The sequence below is a fragment of the Ranitomeya variabilis genome, chromosome 1 (genome assembly GCF_051348905.1).
Source record: "Ranitomeya variabilis isolate aRanVar5 chromosome 1, aRanVar5.hap1, whole genome shotgun sequence".
Classification (NCBI taxonomy): domain Eukaryota; kingdom Metazoa; phylum Chordata; class Amphibia; order Anura; family Dendrobatidae; genus Ranitomeya; species Ranitomeya variabilis.
Window position 1 is genome coordinate 82,254,217 of NC_135232.1, and position 14,025 is coordinate 82,268,241.

A 14,025-nucleotide genomic window follows, 5' to 3' on the forward strand; every position below is an offset into this window, starting at 1 on the left:
GGACTGGATCAGGAAAATCACGGCTTACTGAGAAAAGACAACCAATTATTTATATATTTCATGTTGCCTCCGCAGCGCCGTAGTCTATGTACATTATCCTCAGTGCCGTAGTCTATGTACATTGTCCTCAGCGCCGTAGTCTATGTACATTGTCCTCAGCGCCGTCGTCTTTGTACATTGTCCTCAGCGCCGTCGTCTTTGTACATTGTCCTCAGCGCCGTCGTCTTTGTACATTGTCCTCAGCGCTGTAGTCTATGTACATTGTCCTCAGCGCCGTAGTCTATGTACATTGTCCTCAGCGCCGTAGTCTATGTACATTGTCCTCAGCGACGTAGTCTATGTACATTGTCCTCAGCGACGTAGTCTATGTACATTGTCCTCAGCGACGTAGTCTATGTACATTGTCCTCAGCGACGTAGTCTATGTACATTGTCCTCAGCGACGTAGTCTAAGTACACTGTCCTCAGCGCCGTAGTCTATGTACACTGTCCTCAGCGCCGTAGTCTATGTACACTGTCCTCAGCGCCGTAGTCTAAGTACACTGTCCTCAGCGCCGTAGTCTATGTACACTGTCCTCAGCGCCGTAGTCTATGTACACTGTCCTCAGCGCCGTAGTCTATGTACACTGTCCTCAGCGCCGTAGTCTAAGTACACTGTCCTCAGCGCCGTAGCCTCTGTACACTGTCCTCAGCGTCGTAGTCTTTGTACATTGCCCTCAGCGCCGTAGTCTATGCACATTGTCCTCAGCTACGTAGTCTATGTACATTGTCCTCAGCGACGTAGTCTAAGTACACTGTCCTCAGCGCCGTAGTCTATGTACACTGTCCTCAGCGCCGTAGTCTATGTACACTGTCCTCAGCGCCGTAGTCTATGTACACTGTCCTCAGCGCCGTAGTCTATGTACACTGTCCTCAGCGCCGTAGTCTAAGTACACTGTCCTCAGCGCCGTAGCCTCTGTACACTGTCCTCAGCGCCGTAGTCTATATACACTGTCCTCAGTGCCGTAGTCTACGTACAGTGTCCTCAGCGCCATAGTCTATGTACATTGTCCTCAGTGCCGTAGTCTATGTACTTTGTCCTCAGTGCCGTAGTCTATGTACATTGTCCTCAGTGGGGCTCATAATCCAATTTGCTCAAATTGAAACACTACCAATTTCACAAGAAACCAATGGACATATCAGATTGGTTTCATCCCAGATACTAAAAACAAAGTAAGTACCCAAAAGGAAAAACCTAGACAAACGTCACACAGATTCTGCCCTAGCATGGATTCAGTTCCAGGGCAAATTTATTACAACTCTCTAATGGAGCGCCCCCAGACGCAGGGCAATGGGGTACTCGGTACCGGGTCCCTCTGTCTTGGTTCTGGGGATGTCACGGTGGCCCGACCCGGTCCGTGGCCCTGCTAAGGGGCGTCCAATTAAAGGTGTAGATGGTGGTGGTTTAGGTCGCGGTAAATAACGAGGACACAAGGTTGCAGTCTCTTTACCTTTTACTGTAGGCTTCGGCATCCACAATCCAGAGCACTGCTAACAGGGCTGGCTGAGACCGGCCGGTCCGAAGGCACATCCAGAGTTCCCTTTGCAGGTGGAAATCAGTAGCCTTCCTACTTGCGCCCGTGTGTTGTAGTACCTCCCTGCTGAGCACCACGGGATAGTCCTCACAACTCTTGTATCTGTTTCTGATGTTCTCTCTCTCCGTCCCCCAGTTTGGATAGGACGCACCCGTATGACGGGGTAGGCCTGGAGCTATTTTATAGGGACCCTAGAGATGCCCCTCTCCCACAATTTGCCTCCGTTGTCTGCTTAGGTGAAAAGGTGAGACAGCCAACTGCCCTGCTGTGATTGAAGTAAAGCGTAGAGCCAGTACTCCCTCGGTGTTCCGGCCACCGGCTACGTGCCTCAGAAGCATGTTGCCACGATCTTAGGGCACGACTCCTCCCGGTATTATCTCCTTTGTTGCTGTGATCTCGTTTCTCACTTCTCCACAATATACTTCGCTTCTTGTCCTTTCTTAAGATACCGCCGCAATGAGGTGCAGGCGCGGCTCCATAACGATCTGTCTCTCGCTAGGCCTCTGTCAGGATCCCACACCTGACAGGTCCTCCCTGGAACTCTCCCAGGCTCCTTTCTCTCTAACTTCCTATCCAACCCCCAGTTTTACCCAAGTGTGAGGAGTGGCCTAGAAGATAGGACCTTTTGCTCCCCCTGGTGGCCGGAGTGTGAAGTGTAATGTGTGACTGTGATACCTGGCAAGGTGAACTCTTTTAGTACAATCAGACGTACCATCACTCCCCCTGGCGGAAGAGCGACGTTACTGCAACGACCAGACTCTGGGGCGCTGCACTAACTTTTACGCAAATGTGCAAACAGAGTAGAAAGCCTTAAAGGGAACCTGTGACCAGGACAAAAGTGGACAGTTTCCACTCCTTTTATGTTATTCCTGCTGCTCCCCCCGATTATTTTTTTTTAGATCCACCCAATGGTTCCAGAACTATGGACCTATTTATGTGGTGCTAATTTTTATGGTCTTTACAAGTGGGCATGGCACAGGCAGATATGTCCGTTTCCTTTCCCCTGGCAGCTCGGATGACAAGGGTCAATATAAGTCTATGGGTCTGTGAAAAACACATACAGCACACGGATGATGTCCGTGTAACATCGCAAAGTATAGGAAAAGCTTTGTAATGTCTTTCTTTACCCATCCTTGATGACACACTGATGCATGACACTGATGACCGCGGTACAGATTCTTCACATTTGTGTATAAACACAGACGTGTGAATGAGGCTTTAGTGAATGGGATTTTAACAAACAGGATTTACCCAGTGTAAAAATTCGGCCCCAGATTTTAGGTGACCCCAAGATTTTCCAGAAAACAGCATTGCAAAAATGCTTAGGTTTTCTGTAGCTGGTAATAGGCACATGTCCTTGTCAGGTGTCCCCTGCCCCCCTGTGCAGCAGTGCCTCTCCACACCAGCGTCATCTAGTGGAGGAAAGATGCACTGCACATCCTCAGTGTAAGGCTGGGGTCAAACAAGCATACAAAAAAATAAGTCTGATTTTCATCCAGGAAAATGGGACAATATTTTCTCACTTGCCATCCGTGTGCTGACCCTGTACAATCCTTTTTTAACTCAGCAGCTATTATCCATTTACAGTTTCCTGCGTTACAGAACTGTAAAGTATCAGTAAAAATCAAGACTTCACTCTGACCATATCCAATTTCGGAGTGAAATTTCAGCATGCTCTGATTTTTCATACAGTTTCTCATCAGCATTGCCCCATTGAACAACAATGGTCTGTGTCCGATCCAAGAAAAATTCGGATAGCACTTGTCCAATTGCTACGGCGAGCCCTTATTTATTGCGGGACAAGTTGTAATTTTATGTTTTCAATGACACCATTTATATTCCCATATAGTTTGCTGGAAACCGAGAGAGTGCAGTGAAATTGCGACCCCCAACCTCAATCACAGCATTGTTTTAGTTTTATGGCGCTCATCGTGACATTATTCCTTACCTCCATGTGTTTACGGTGATTCCAAACTGCTTTTTAAAAAAAAAAATAAAAAATAATTGTGAAATTTGTAGAAAAAAAAAGACAAGGATGCAAAAACAATTTTCTCAGACCGTGGCTTTTTAAAAATTTTTTTTTTCCATTGATCAAGCTGTAAAAGGGATCGTATTTCTGTGCTCTAAAATGACATTTTAATTGACACAATGAGCTTTTTCTGAGTTTTTGACTGCGTATTTTCAAAAAAACGCAACTATCCGATTTTACTTTAATGGGTGCAGGAATGCTGCAGGAAATGTGCAACATCAAAAACACACCAAAAGCTCATTGTGGAAACCTAGCCCAACAGTATATAGTGAAATCGCGGTTCTCCAATGAAGCCGAGCTTCACACGAACACTAACGTGACAGTTGCAAGGCCTCACCTGCCATATAGTATCAATTGGTTCCTTTCTTTGATCACGCTGAGTGTACGCACTGGCAATTTTGTCTTATAACCCCTTCACAACATATGACGTATATATACGTCATATGTTAATGTGCCATGTATACCCCTCTGGGTATGATGATGAGTCAGCAACTTTTCTGGCACATGTCAGCCAATTTCATCAGGTGACATGTGCCTCTAACAGTCGCAGATGGAATTATGATCCACCGGCGGCTGTTAACATGTTAAATGTTGCGGATCTCGGACAGCAGCATTTAACATGTTTGCGCCGCAAACAGGGATTTTTTTGTACTCACCGTAAAATCCTTTTCTCCGAGCCATTCATTGGGGGACACAGACCGTGGGTGTATGCTGCTGCCACTAAGAGGCTGACACTAAGCGATACAAAGAAAGTTAGCTCATCCCCTGCAGTATGCACTCTCCTCCTGGCTCTCAGCTAACCAGTCCGATGCAAAAGCAGTAGATCAATAAACAATATATGAGCGTATAACATGTCACATTATATATGAGACTATAGCATGTTAAATTTTAAAACAAGCACAAGCTAATTAAAGGGTGGGAGCTGTGTCCCCCAATGAATGGCTCGGAGAAAAGGAATTTACAGTGAGTACACAAAAATCCCTATTTCTCCCTCGCCTCATTGGGGGATACAGACCATGGGACGTCCCAAAGCAGTCCCTGGGGGGGGGGGGGGATAACATCAGATCAGGCCCTGTGTAACCGCTACTTACAAGTGCAACACCGCGGCCTGCAGAGTCCGCGTGTCCAGACTCACGTCTGTGGAAGTCTGGGAATTATAGTGATTCAAGAATGTATGCGGTCTGGACGAACCCGCAAGCTGTGCCGACGCCTGATGCCTAGAATCCAAGAAACCTCGATAGACAGGGAGATAGGCTGACATCTAACATGGAAGGACTCCTGGATGGTGTAACAAATCCACCAAGCTAACATGGCCGATGAAACGGCTAAACCCTTCCTGTAACCATCAGAAAGCCATCCTCTTACAGTGAGGTAGCCCAAATCAAGTGTCCAACCTTCGGAAGGACGCCGTCCTCGAGACGTACCTACTCAGAGCACTCACCACGTCCAGAATATGGGGAACCCATTCCGTTATGTGGACTGGTGCGGAAAGAGATTAGGGAAGAACGATGCTCTCATAACAGTGGGAATACAATACCACCTTGGTAACAAGGGACGGGATGGCCTGAGGGCAACCTTGCCTTGATGGTAATAAGGGAAAAAGGTCTGAAAGAACAGAGCGGCCAGCTCCGAAGACTCGTCACTATGAGATCGCAGAGAAAAAAGGGGAGACTTTCCCTGATAGTAAAGTCTGGCCGGATCAAAAGGAGTCTACTGTAAGACTCCCAGGATCATTAAGGTCCCAAAGATCTAACGGTATGTGATAGGGAAGAACCACATGTGAAGACTCCCTGCGAGGAAGTCCATATTTGCAGTTTTGTTGCAATAAGACGGAAAAATACTAGTTCCGCAAACGAGAAAAACCTGACATGGTCAGTGAGGATCTCCCAGGATCACTGGGGCCCTTCCTGCTTCTGAAAAGATCTCGGAAGTAGTGGAAGAGGGGTGAAGGAAACTGGTACCATGGAAGGACCAGAGCATGCACTGCGATGGCTTTTGGACTTGGAGGCCAAACCATGAACTTAGAGTACATTGGCGTTCAGTTTGGACCTACATCTGGAGTGGTCCAGAGAAGACAGATCTGATGGAAGACTTCCGGGTGAAGTTCCCACTCACATGAGGCGGTACCCCCACGGCGTCCACCACCCAGAGTTCTACTCCTGAGATGTGTAGTGCCGAGATCACCAAATGATAGATCGTGGCCCAACAGAGAATGTGAGGTACCTCGGCCATGACGCCTGACAGTGGGTACCTGCTAGATGATTGACGTATGGCACAGACGTGGGATTGTCCAATTGAGTCGGATGGGGTGGCCCGCCAGAAGGTAGTGGACCTGCCGTAGAACTAGCCGTACCGTTCGGATCCCCAGAACAATGATCAGGAGAAGAGGACTGGCATCGGGTAGTCACTAATAACCATTGAACCGGGAGAAAGGATCTCCCCTGGATGAGGAAGGAGCTCAGAGACTACCCTCTGAAAGCCTGATTGACCTGCAGAAAACGAGAGGAGCAAAGAAAAACGCTTCCATTGTCATCACCAATTTTCCTCAGAGCCCTCCTAGCAAATCGAATGGAATGAGGGGATGAGTGAACAAGTGCGCAAGCTCCCTGTTGAAGGGCCACGGCCTTGTCTCAAGGGAGAATCACCAACTTTCTGGAAGATTCCAGGATCATCCTCAAAAAAGGATATCTGCTGGGCGGGAAATGAGGAAAAAAACTTGTCTAAGTTTAGCTGCCAGCCCAGGAGAGAGGATATGGCAAGAGATATGGACGACTCAGCGAAGGGCTGGAAGAGCGGCTAGAAAGTTGACCAGATAGGGCAGGATGACCACGCCTCTAGAGTGCAAGAGGAACGTGACAGCCGCCATAACCCCTGTGGACACTCTGGGTGCGGTAGCAAGGCCGAAAGACAAGGTCGTGATTTGAAAATGCTGTTTGCGAAAGGGAAAGCTTAGGAATTTTTGAAGAGGGGAAAACATAGGAATGTGAAGGTAAGCATCCCGAATGTCAGTGGATGCCAGAAACTCCACCTTTTTCCTTTGAAGTAATGGCTGAGCGGAGGAACTTCATCCGAAGAAGGGGGACCTTGTCAAGCTTGGTAGAAGTTTGAAGTTCAGGGTCGGTCTTACTTTTCGGTCCCAATTTTGGAACCAAAATCCCTTAGATCTAGACCGTCCTGGACAACTGATCCACTGCTGGTTGAGTCCATAGGAAATCAAAATAGTTAAGCTCTCTGACCAAGAGACCATTGCTCTAGCAACACATGCGGCGGCTAAGGAAGGGTAGAGCACTGAACTGGAGGCCACAAGATGGAACGAACTAGATTTGCTGACAGTCCATTGTATTTTTAATTGATGACCCATCAGGTAGGCATTCTGGTAGGTATACCACAGGAGATTCTACCCGGTTAATATGCCAAGTGGCAGAATGCACGGCTGCATGCACAAGGTCAGGAGAAAATGTCTCTTACTATCGACACTCTTTTGACGGTGCGGAGATAAAATGATGAACCCTCGATCCACCATCCTCTTAACAGGGAAGTGGAGAGGGATCGTCCACATTCTTGCATCATCTGCTAAATAGTGGAGATGCAGAGGGTGTGTTTGGACGCCAAAAAGGGAGCCTCTGTACATTCACAGAGTTAAGATCCCTGGGTGGACAGGGCTGGTTGTCCGGCGTTAGGCCTGGCTTGAGAAGAGGATACATGGAGGCGACACTCCATGTGCTGGTCTATTGATGGTGTGGGGAGATCGGTGCCCTTTAAAAGGACCCGTCGCCCTTAAGAATCAGACCAGGCATGGCATCTCACGTCTTAGGTGGGAATACGTGGAGTGGACACGCCTTGTGTTTGCATATTGGCTGAAAAAGGATACCGCGCTTGTAGAGGTTTCTGTCCAGCAGATCGCTTATCCGGACACTAACGGTCCGGGTGAATGGCAAATGCTCTGCGAGGGAGTTTAGTTTCCTCATGAGGGACGCTGCGTGATCTAGAGTAGAACCGAAGTTCTCGTCAATCTACAGAGATTGGGTGATGATATAAATATGCGAATCCATCCTTTTCTGAAGTTCTGGTGAGTCCAGAACCAAGGCAATATCTGATCCATATTCAGAGCTTGTTCTCAGCAAATCATTGGTGAGGGATCAGGAAATGAAACTTCCGTTTTCTAGGCGCGTGTACGTTTCTAGACGCCTGTACGTTTCTAGAAAACTTGCGGCTCCTGCTAGCCGTCGGCTCGCATGAAGGAAAGGGACCATCTATATTGGTCCTGCGAGCACTCCGAGCCACAGAGGGTTCACGGAGGGATTCAATCTCTTGTCAAAGAATCCATGGGTTACGGCAGTGACGAAGCCCACTCAGGGAACTAGGTACTCTGGGATAAGCTGGGATCGGCGGCGGAGGGCCCCTGAGCTCATTTAGGGTGACCGGCTTCGGACTGGTCATGTGCCCTTAAGACCAGGGAATACTGGTCATGTGCCTTTATGCAGTACTTCCTTACTCAGTTGCAGAGTCGTTATGCCCCGCCCCTTTAATGCAAAACCATAGCCCCTGTGTGTGTGGGCTGGCAGGGTGGACCAAGATGGCCACCGGGAGTTGCAGAGGTGGTAAAGTCTCGCAGAGAGTGAGGCGCCAATTTGGGGGGTGGAGCCACAGACGCTATGTGGCGGGGAGCCTCGTAACTTCTATGAATAGGCCCAAGTCGGGGCCTAAATTTCTGCAGCCGGCGTGAGCAATACCAACATTGCCAAGGGAAGCGATCGCTCCTGTGCCAGGGAAGAAGCACCAGAAAAGGTGGGCAGAGCCGCCTTAGCACGCCATAGTGCGAGCACGGCTTCCGTGATGCCGCCTACACATCGGCCGAAGCCGGGGGCTAAATTTTTGCAGCCGGCCGGAGCGTTACCTCAGGGAGGTGGGCAACAGGGAAGCTGAGGCTGCCTGTCAGCATGTGAATATCCCACTGCAGAGGCCCACCGCTGACTGTATCCACTCACCATCGGTGTGGGTCCCGGCATGGAGCCGCCGCGATGACTGGGTTTTCAGGAAAGCGCACGCACTCTACTGTTCTGGTGCAGGGATAGAGGGATAAACCTCAATCCACCATCCCTTTGTTAAGGAGGTGGAGAGGAACCGTCCGCCTCCTTGTACCATCCGCTTTAACAGTGGTGGGACAGTGGGGGCTGCTCGGACGCCAAAGAGAGGGGCCTCTGTACATCCATGGAGTTCAAGCCTCCGGGTGGACAGGGCTAGTTGTCCGGCTATAGGCCTGGCTCCAGGAGAGGATACATGGAGGCGACACTCCATGTGGTCACCTGCTGCTGGTGTGGGGAGATCGGGACCGTGAAGGAACCGTCGCCCCTGAAGTGAGCTCAGGCATGGCTTCCCACGTTGCACGAGAAGGTACGGGGAGGGACTCTCCGCGTGCTCGCTTGTTGATGATTCGGGGGAGATCGGAACCTTGAAAGGATCCGTCGCCCAGTTCACTCCATTAATTAAAAAATAAAAATTTACAGAAAAGTAAAAAATAAAATAAAATCGTTGGGGTCTGAACCAGACCCAAGTGCCTCCTACAGACACTAAGCAAGAACTGGTTAGCTGAGAGCCAGCAGGAGGGTGTATACTGCAGGGGAGGAGCGAACTTTCTTTGTATCACTTAGTGTCAGCCTCCTAGTGGCAGCAGCATACACCCACGGTCTGTGTCCCCCAATGAGGCCAAGGAGAAACATGACCGCTGTGTGCCGATGGGTTAGCATGACAACTGTGGGTCTGCAGGAGACCTCTGTGGTTTTAATTGCTGATCCGCTGAGAGCCGCCACATGGCCGGTGTTCATAGCAGGTGAGCATTTCTGCTACACATAGTGGGGCCGAAGCCCCGCTATGTGTAGCACAAGCAATCAGAAGATTGCAGCTTCAAGTCTCCCAAGGAGAGTATTGTAGCCAGTAAAAAGTGTAAAAAAAAAGATTTTTAAAATATTAAATATAAATGTTCAAATCACCACCTTCATCCCATTACAAATAAACCAATAAAGAAAAAATAAAAATACACATATTTGGCATCTCCGCTTTCAGAATCGCCCAAACTATCAAAGTATAAAAAGAGTTAATCTGATCGGTAAACGGCGTAAAGAGAAAAAAATTAAAAACGTCAGAATTACATTTTTTTGGTCACTGCAACATTGCAATAAAATGCAATAAGTAAACATATCTACCCCAAATGGTATTGATGCAAACGTCAGCTCAGCACGCAATAAATGAGCCCTCAACAGCCTCAGATCCCGAAAAATGGAGACTCTACGGGTCTCGGAAAATATCGCCATTTTTTTTTCTACAAACGTTGGATTTTTTTCAGTACTTAAATAATAAAGAACCTAGACATGTTTGGTATCTGCAAACTCGTAATGACCTGGAGAATCATAATGGTAGGTCAGTTTTAGCATTAAGAGAACATGGTGAAAAAAAACAAAAACGTAGCATTGCACTTTTTATTTTTTGCAATTTTACTGCACTTGCATTTTTTATCCTCTTTTCCAGTACACTCTATTGTAAAACCAGCGAGGTCGTTCAAAAGTACAACTCGTCACACAAAAAACAAGCGTGCGATGGATGGAAAAATAAAAATGTGAAGGGGTTAAATGTCATCGTTAGCAGCATTTAAATGGTTAAACTGCAGGGATCGGTGGTAGCTCTGGTCGAGGCAGATGCTGGCTGTGTAACACAACCGGCATCTGCAGCGTATGAAGCAGGCTCAGCCCCTGAGCCGACCTCAAAGTCATTATTGACCTATAATGAAAATGCCAAATCAGATCTCACACTTTGTGTTTCGGGGTACTGCCCCTCATCAGTGCAGTGTCTGCAAATTGAGATTCTGGTTTGGCTATTATCCTAAGTCATGTGACAAGGCTCGTTAAAGGGTCGACATTGACTGTTAGGATTGCTACTTCCAATAGGTGGCACTAGAGTTCTAGTCTTCTTCCTCTCTGAAGAGACAATTTGCATATTTCCCAGAGGAGCATTGCGGCTTTAAGTCTCCTCATCCCAACATGCTTAACATGTCACTGTCCATAAGGAGAAACGATACTTCTTGGATATTTTATGTACAATATTTATTGGTCGGACGACCCCTTTTCAGACATTTTCACACTTGATAGAACAAGAAACAAAAAATAAAAGCGCCTAAAAAATAAATGACAGGAGATGCTGCATGGCGGCAGTATTTTATTACCCAGTAACACGGAGTAAAGTTTTATTTACAGTCCCGTTTCCATTTATCTTTTGCACTGGTAAATGTTATGGCTTGTTGGTTTCCATAACCGAGTAATGATACAGAAGCTGCTGTAAAAAACAAACAAACCAAAAACTCTCCGCAAAATCGGAGCCTGATTCTTCTCATAGTGCACAGTATCCACAGGAAATAAGGAGCTTTACAAAAAGGATATACCGTAAAAAAAAAAGGCTGGTTCTAAGTCACCCACTATGGCATGTCCACGCAACACACCATCTGTGCACGGTTTGTGTCCGATGACGGGATCAGTCCCAGGTGAGAAACAACCTCCTGTAGAGCTGACCGGTACATTCTGCAGCCATGGCCACATCAGTCAGTGCTCCCCTATAGACCACCCCCTATTTATCGCCATCCGCGCCACCACTCCTTATTGCAGAATGGGGCCTCTCCATGTGTTACATTGTGTCACGGGCTTTATGTGCCTGTGCCGTCACTGACAAGGAGCGAGACGTGTCTGCTCCATTGTAATGAAGGTCCTTACAAGGAAATGACGGCAGCGCAATGCTTCTTGGCAATCGTCCACCTCCCCAACAATTTTTTTTTTTTTTTTACATTTTATTCCTATTCAGGATGCAACTTCTTTATACAAATGATAAAAGATCATACATTAAGCAAGAAAAAGGGGGGAGAACATATAAGAGATATAAATAACATATTGGACGCCAGGGTTCCAAATAGACAGCGGATGTGGCAGTGTACAAGAGACTCCAGGCTGGTATCGGGAGTATATAGTGCCAACACATGGTGTGAACATCTGCAGGCGACGGACTGAAGAGTGTGCTGGAAGATCAATCTAGTGAGGTAGTCAGTATGTTTATTCCTCACTTTACTGCATGTTGGAAAGGGGCAAAATGCCAGAAACCCTAAACTACATTGAAAAGGGTACGAATGTAGGGTAAGAAGTAGGACGGTGGCTCATGTAACCAGAGCCCAGCTATGAAGGGATTGCTTCAAGCTATTAAATAGTTAAAATTGCAATGTGTTTGTGAAAATGAGCAGCTTTACAATTTACGTCCTATTAAAAATCCTTTTTGTTCTCAAGTACAGAGGAAATTTTACCTCTATAATTTACTGCTCATTGACTAGGTTACCCCTGGAGTCTCATAGTGGCCAGTTACCTACGTAAGGAGCGTGTGTCGCTTGTAGGCTCCTTGACTAGGTTACCCCTGCAGTCTCAGGATGGCCATTACCTAGGTAAGGAGCAAGTGTCGCTTGTAGGCTCCTTGACTAGGTTACCCCTGCAGTCTCAGGATGGCCGTTACCTAGGTAAGGAGCAAGTGTCGCTTGTAGGCTTATTAACTAGGTTACCTCTGCAGTCTCAGGGTGGCCACTTACCTAGGTAAGGAGCGTGTGTCGCTTGTAGGCTCCTTGACTAGGTTACCTTTGCAGTCTCAGGGTGGCCAGTTACCTAGGTAAGGAGTGTGTGTCGCTTGTAGGCTCCTTGACTAGGTAACCTCGGCAGTCTCAGGGTGGCCAGTTACCTAGGTAAGGAGTGTGTGTCGCTTGTAGGCTCCTTGACTAGGTTACCTTTGCAGTCTCAGGGTGGCCAGTTACCTAGGTAAGGAGCGTGTGTCGCTTGTAGGCTCCTTGACTAGGTAACCTCGGCAGTCTCAGGGTGGCCAGTTACCTAGGCAAGGAGCGTGTGTCGCTTGTAGGCTCCTTGACTAGGTTACCTTTGCAGTCTCAGGGTGGCCAGTTACCTAGGTAAGGAGTGTGTGTCGCTTGTAGGCTCCTTGACTAGGTAACCTCGGCAGTCTCAGAGTGGCTGGTTACCTAGGTAAGGAGCATGTGTCGCTTGTAGGCTTATTGACTAGGTAACCTCTGCAGTCTCAGAGTGGCTGGTTACCTAGTTAAGGAGCAAGTGTCGCTTGTAGTCTTGTTCAAGAGCGCAATAAGTCAGGAGCCAGTAGAGCCGTGAACATAGAACATCCCTTTAAGCCACCAATCAGAGCCCAGATAAATATGCCACTGGAGTATAGCTCTAGTAAAGACAACAGAACTTCTCAGCCTCATTTTACCACATACTGAAAAAGGAAATGATGCCAGGAGTGCTAAACTGCAACAAGAAGGAACTCTGAAGAAGTGTGCAAGGTAAAAGTAGGACGGTGGCTCAAGTAACCAATCAGAGCCCAGCTTTATTTATTTTTAACCAGAGGAAGAAAAAAAAAAAAAAGTACTTCAATTGGTTAGCATAAACAAAAAGTCCAATTTTCCCCTACGCACCACAATGTGTCACCTACACTGTACACTCCCCACCTGACGATGGTGGACAGACCCCAAAGTCCAAGTGAAATGCCTACTACAGAATAGAGCGATACTTTGGTCTTTTCACAACTCTCGTGTGAGAAAGGCTAAATGTAAGACATAAGGATAATCCTGGAGAGGGCGGATAAAGCCGCACATCATGGATTATAATGGATCCTTAAATCATACCGATGCATCTCACAAAATTAGAATATCATCCAAAAAGTTAATTTATTTCAATTCTTCAATACAAAAAGTGAAACTCATATATTCTATAGAGTGTGAAGTTTCCACAATCAGTGATGGTTTGGGGAGCCATGTCATCTGCTAGTGTAGGTCCTCTGTGTTTTATCAAGACCAAAGTCAGCACAGCCGTCTACCAGGAAATTTTAGAGCACTTCAGGCTTCCCTCTGCCAACAAGCTTTTTGGAGATGGAAATTTAATTCTCCAGCAGGACTTGACACCTGTCCACACTGCCAAAAGTACCAATACCTGGTTTACAAACAACAGTATCACTGTGCTCGATTGGCCAGCAAACTCACCTGACCTTAATCCCAAGGAGAATCTATGGGGTATTGTCAAGAGGAGGATGAGAGACACCAGACCCAACAATGCAGACGAGCTTAAGGCTGCTATCAAAGCAACCTGGGCTTCCATAACACCTCAGCAGTGCCACAGGCTGATCACCTCCATGCCACGCCACATTGATGCAGTAATTGATACAAAAGGAGCCCCGACCAAGTATTGAGTGCATTTACTGAACATACATTTCAGTAGGCCAACATTCTGGATTTTAAAATCATTTTTCAAGCTGGTGTTATAAAGTATTCTAATTTACTGAGATAATGACTTTTGGGTTTTCATTGGCTGTAAGCCATAATCATCAACATTAACAAAAATAA